The 6,594-nt window shown below is 34.5% G+C and overlaps 1 long non-coding RNA gene across 1 annotated transcript; it reads left to right on the forward strand.

The window, feature by feature from the left end:
* The first annotated feature begins 3,377 nt into the window (after positions 1–3,377).
* LOC110689562 lies at positions 3,378–4,928 on the forward strand. The gene is made up of 2 exons (XR_002504918.1): positions 3,378–3,794; positions 4,695–4,928. It is a non-coding gene; the product is annotated as an uncharacterized LOC110689562 (long non-coding RNA).
* The last annotated feature ends 1,666 nt before the right edge of the window (positions 4,929–6,594 follow it).

Below are 6,594 nucleotides of genomic sequence, written 5' to 3' on the forward strand. Positions count from 1 at the left end.
TAATGATAAATTAATACTTTACTACAATTGTTGTCCATGTCAAAAATATTTGGTAGTGCTTGAATTACTTTACAGTTTGTTTACAATTTAAAATTTGAAGAATTAAATCTAATTCTTCTAAATTATTAATTTAATTTACTTATTCCATTTCCAGAGGTCAATTTCTATTCATATAAATAATGGTTTCAGGATCACACTTTATTTTATTCTAATAATGGATAATTTGACATTATATTATAAGCCACTCCAATTTTACTTCAAGCATTAGTTATGTGCAATTTAGGTAATGAGGATCAAGCCTGATGATTACAGAAAGAAAGGAATACTCGAGGATGTTCACCAAAAAAACAAGACTATATTCAAGAAAATGTTAGGGGAAAACTGTAATGATTTGATTAGTTGATAATAAAGCTATTACAATACTAAAACTATATTAATAGCCATTTCTTACAATCTTTTTGTTATAAAAAATGCTAAATATCTTGACAACCATTCCCCTTAACAGCATGCTCATATGCCTACTGCGTGCCATCCGATGCTACCCACTTTAGCCTCTATGCCTGCATCATTATGTATAATAACATAACTAAAGTGAGCATTAGCAAAATTAAATTTCATTAACACATAAACTATAACTAACTACACACTAATCATGGAGACGAAATCACATTGGGGGACCGCGCGCGTAGCGCGCGAGCCAACAACTAGTATATACAAGTATAAGATTATCTCAATTAATTTAAGTCATCATGTAACAAGACTAATAGCCGTCATATAAAGTTGTAAATTTCCATCATGTTTATATATTTTTATATCAAAATTTCTTCCATCTTACCACGTGATTAATTGAGAAGTTAATGATAGAGTATAAAGCATATTCCTGGGCCTCAACCATCAGCTTAAGCTTTTGGTTGAGATGGTCCGTTAACAGTTAATCAAGCAAGTAAATATCACATAAATTAAATTCATTGATTACAAGCAATAATAAGTATTCTTGTGAAGGGCTTCAGAATATTTCATTGTCTTTTCGCAGATATGTCTTCAATATTAAACAGATAATTTTTTGTTGTTTTGTTCTTCAAACATAAATTATATGGTTAAATACTTAAATATATACAAGTGTTAGTTTACCCGGTCACCAATATCTAGTTGGGTCCCTTAACATCGATCCTCCTCAATTAGGGTACATTACTACTAATTAATTATTTAAATCTAATAAATACAATTTACAAATATTAAACTAATATTATAATGCTAAATTATGTTCTACTATCATTTTCATTTATGTGGATAACTTACATTATGTATGTAATGTCTTTTGTGTATATTATGTCTGCCAATTGCCATGAAAAGTCGGCAAGCAAGTGGTCCAATTTTATGTCAAAGTATGTAGTAGAACCATTAGTTATTGGAGCTAGATACTGTATTAAATAAATGGGTGATAATAATTGTCTTCGTCCCTAAATTACATTCCCGTTTTCCTCTATTATTTGAGGAATAAATGCTAGAAATAGGAATATAATTGTCTCCATCCCTAAATTACATTCCATAATTTATTTAAATACTTTTTTGGCGTAATTTTATCTTAGCACTTCATTCTTCATTGAGCTTCTTGTTGGTAAAATAATTGTTGAAATCAATAACAAACAAAAAGATTAGAACTTTCCTGGATTGAAGATCTCAAACTCACAGTCGCGCCGTGGAAAAAAATCCACTGCCTTAGAAGCGAAATACGCCACCACCGGTACAAGTTTCCTAGTGACGCACGCCCCCCAAGTTTAACGCTACTCTCTCCGTAATCCGTGCACCCGAACTCGAAGAGTGGAATTGCTCAAAAACTGTTCAGATCTCAAAAGGTAGGTTTGTGTTTTCGGTTAGAAAGTGAATGAATCTCATGAAAAGGCAAGACTCGTATTTATATGAGTCCCGAAAAAGGAAACACGCAAAGCAAACCGACCCAGGAAAAAAGGCGGGCCCGATCGGGCAAGCTGCCGCCCGATCGGGCGCGAGATCGAGTTTCTCCAGACGTAGTGTCGCACCCGGTCGGGCGATCTAAAAACCCCATCCCGGGTGAGCCATCGGGCAAAGCCGCCCGATCAGGCTCGTCAAAAACTCGAGTCCGCCGCCCGGTCGGGCGCGAGAGTTCTCGTCAAAAACTCTTGTCCGCCGCCCGGTCAGGCGAAGGCCGCCCGATCGGGCGCGAGAGTTCTCTTATTTTCCTTGATCACCTCCGCCCGATCGGGCGCGAGTCATCTGTTTGCATTACCTATTTCCAACAATCCCCCACTAATGCGAGCGGATCTTCAACATGAAATCTGAACAGTAAATGAAATTCTTAGTACTTAAATGCTAGTAAGTATAAAACATTTATTCCTTTCTTAATATAAAATCCTTTCAAATTGTGTTCACTTTAACACTCATAACTTTACTTTGTATGAATATGATCCAAAAAGCTCTCACAAAATATGATTGAATGAGACAATTTAATAGGACGAACAAGTATTTACTCGTAACTACTATATCTATTTAAATCATCGTTCAATCTTTATCTTCCAATCCATCCAACCACATTAAGTAAATAAATAGTCATTTTCTCTATTCTCATCATGTCTTCAAAGTTCAAACTTAGGAGCAAACGTTGTCTCTACTTGACTCCAATTCAATTTTTTATAAAGGTAAGAAGAAGAGGGGCCGGAACTTTTCACAAGTCAATCCATTTCGGGTTAGAGGATCGGAATAGTCCCTTTAAGAATGGAGGGATAAGGAAATCAGCACACCTCAAAGGCCCAAAGTGCCTATCCTTCTAACCCGAATACTCCATTTGTCCAATAATATCTGCATGTCTTGTTAAAATAAATATACTCCCTAAGTCCGATTGTCCCTTAATCGTTGACCCATTTGGCCAAATATAGTTCGAAAATGATCATTTCATTTCACATTTAAATACTGAGTACCCTCTAATTTGGAAAAAAATATTTGTGTAAAATTAACTTCTCCACGTAAATTTTGTTTTTCTATGTACTTTTATTACTTTTTCTCTCTAATTTTTGCAACCCTCGATGAATTTAATTTATTTTAATTTTCCAATTTACTTTTTACTACTCACTAGTGGAAAAAATCTCATTCGTAACAGGCTATTTGTAACGGGCAAAGCTTTGCCCGTTACAATTAAGATATTCGTAACGGGCAAAATAGTGTCCGTTACGAATACTTATTTATTTGTAACGGGCAAAATAGTGTCCGTTACGAATACGTATGTATTCGTAACGGACAGATTAGTGCCCGTTACGAATACGTATGTATTCGTAACGGACAAATTAGTGCCCGTTACGAATACTTATTTATTCGTAACGGACACTATTTTTCCCGTTACGAATACTATATTACATGTAACAGGCGTATTTTGCCCGATACAAATGCCCAAACTTGGCCCAACGATGAGAGGAGCCCATTACTTGGCTTTTTATTAGGGTTTCACCTAATGGCCGCATTCCCCTCTTTCTCTGTCATTTCACACTCACTCACTCACTCTCTCTCTCTCCTCTCCTTCAATCTTCTCGTCTCCTTCAATCTTCCCCGTACCTCTTTTTCTCTCATACTCAGTCCCTCTCTTCTCTCCTCTCCTCCATCAATCTTCCCCTTCCATTCATGACGAAATAGAACGAGGAGAGACAATAAATGGTTAAATTGGGGGTTTCACCTCTTTCGATCTAAACCCTCGTTCTATTTTCCCCTTCATCGGAGATCCCAAACGACCTCATACTCATCTCACTCGTACTGCTTGTATTCTGCAGGTTTGTGTGGTTTCTTTATTTTTTTTTGTTTTTGTGACGTTTTTTAGGGTTTAGATGCTCAATTTTGAAGAGATCTGTCCGAATTGTTTTCTATCTAAAAATTTAATTCTTTTTATTTTTGTGCTGTTTTTGGAATTTGATGATATATTGTGAAAATTTTTTGTCTCGAAGTTGAATTTTGTTGTAATTTGAATGATTAAGGATTGATTTTATTTGATAATGGTTGTGATTTGCATCAGATTTTGGTAGCGAATGTGCGATTATTTTGTCGTGTTTTGAGTGAGTTGTTTGTATAATGTAAGGTTTTTGAGTTGGTGGATCATGAAAGTGGAATTGAGATTTTGTTGAACAGAGCATAAGTGGTCATTTTTGTTGTGCTGAATCTGAGCTTTCTGAATTGCTTTTGCATAGATCTGTCCGAATTGCTTTTGATCTTAAAATTTAATTCGATTTGTATTTGTTATTTTTATTGTCTTCATTTTTTTTTCCTGAATGAATGTCTTCATACCATTGGGAGAATTAACTGAAACAAAAAAAAGGTGTATACATAAACACAAAGTTGAATGAAACAAATAAGACTGGACATGAATTGAGTCCTTTGTGAAACAGAAAATCAGAGTAATTTCCTTTTTTTTTTTAATTTATTATTTTATATATATATATATATATTTATGACAATTTCCTTGAATTTTAATCATATGGAATGTCATAAGGTATGTGAAATACATATTACACTTATTCGAACCAGTATGAATCTATTGGCACTTATGTTTTGAGTGTTACTTATGCTTGCTACTTCCTTATGTTCTGTGATTTTGATGATGTTTAGATAATACTAGTATTTTTATATTAGACCCTAAAGGCTGATGCTTCAATTCAATTGTGTATGTTTCGGAGAAGATGATGAAGCAGAGGCTATCCCTCTCTGAATTTGAACAATGTTAAGCGCGAGGAAGAAAAGGATAGATGACGAAGAAAAGGATACCAAGTTGCAACTCTGATGGTGGAAGATGTAAATTTTTTTTATTTTTGAAGGCAAGATGTAAATTATTTAATACAGTACAAATTTAAAGGGAAATTACAGTAATCTTGTTTTATTATTATAACAATCAGGATTTGTTTTTGCTCTTTTTATTTTGTTTTGTTTGATTGCATAATTTATGTGTATTTAAAATGAATAAAATATGGTTTTAATAAATAAAAATAAAAAAGTAAAAAAATATAAAATTTTCTAGTTCATTGATAAAATGGTCCAGCATGTGCTGGAATTTTTTTTTTTTTTAATTTGGATCTCACACTAATCGTAACGGGCAAATATAATGCCCGTTACAAATAACCCGTTATTCGTAACGGACAAAATAAGTGCCCGTTACAAATAACCCGTTATTCATAACGGGCATTTTACATGTCCGTTACAAATAACCCGTTATTCATAACGGACACTTATTTTGTCCGTTACGAATAACGGGTTATTTGTAACGGGCACTTATTTTGTCCGTTACGAATAACGGGTTATTTGTAACGGACACTGCCATTACATGTACCATTGGCTTCCATTTGTCTAACTCTCCCAACATCTCCCAACAACCAATTAAACCAAAGCGTGAACCATTACATGTACCTCTATATATTTCATGAGGTTCGGTCATTTCATCATGAGTGTTGGTACCACTCCTATACCTTTTTTTCGCTTCACTATACCAACCAACCCATATACTCACATCTTTATTTATTCTTGCCCACTGACTTTTAATAGATCTTAAAGTTCTAGGGCGCATGGTGGATGGATTTTCTTCTCTGGCTTGATCATAAAGGGATTTTATGTTCCTCCACGTTACGGCCAAACTTTGATCAGTTGCCGTCTCTGGATCTTCAACTGCACATTCTACCCAAGCCGAAACGAGGGCATCATCTTCTTTTGCACCCCATTTTTCTGCCCTAACATTAGTGTTGCTCCCGTGGGGACCTTGAACAACATCATCATCACCAACACCATCAGCATCATCATTGGCTTGTTGTGGAACCCTTGGATCATCGGGTGGGGTTAAGTTACCGCTTCTTTCTCCCTCGGGAGTTGCTGGACTGTTTTGAATTATTTGGTTCACACCATAATGCTGCGACGTTGGGAACATAAAACCAGAAGGATAATTTTGGGGAATTTGTTGCAAATTTTGGTTTAAAAATTGGTTTGAGAATTGTTGGGTGTAATTTTGGTTTGGAAATTAATTTGGGAATTGTTGTACAAATTGTTGGTTTGGATGCGTTGGTTGGTTAGGAATGCTATAAAATAACATCCTTTGAGAATTTGGATTATTAGGGTTATTTGGATCAAAATGAAAATTACTTTGAAAATTTGGAGAATTGGAAGATTGGTTATTTGGATTATTTTGAGAGGAACCACTTCCGTAATTAGGATTATTAAGATCCATAATCACAAAATATTTTTATAATGAAAAAAAGAAGAGTGAAATTTTAAGGGTGAAAAACTATATCAATATTAGGCTCTATTTATAGATAAAAATATAATTATACCGTTGGTGAAATTATTTTTTGGAAATATGTTTAAATGAAGTGAAAAATTACCATTAGAGTAATAATATCAACACGAAAGTGCTCCAAATAATAGAGCCGTTGGACTAAAACAACATCTTATGCAAATGTTCAGCAATTTGGATGAGTTGTCATGTGGTAATTGGACCAACAAATAAATATGAGATTCCTTTATAAAAGAGTTAGCAAAACCCATGCATATGTTAGTTACTCATCAGAGCATCAGCAGACGTTGCTTCCCCTCTTTGTG

The sequence above is a fragment of the Chenopodium quinoa genome, unplaced genomic scaffold (genome assembly GCF_001683475.1).
Source record: "Chenopodium quinoa cultivar QQ74 unplaced genomic scaffold, ASM168347v1, whole genome shotgun sequence".
NCBI classification, from domain to species: Eukaryota; Viridiplantae; Streptophyta; class Magnoliopsida; order Caryophyllales; family Amaranthaceae; genus Chenopodium; species Chenopodium quinoa.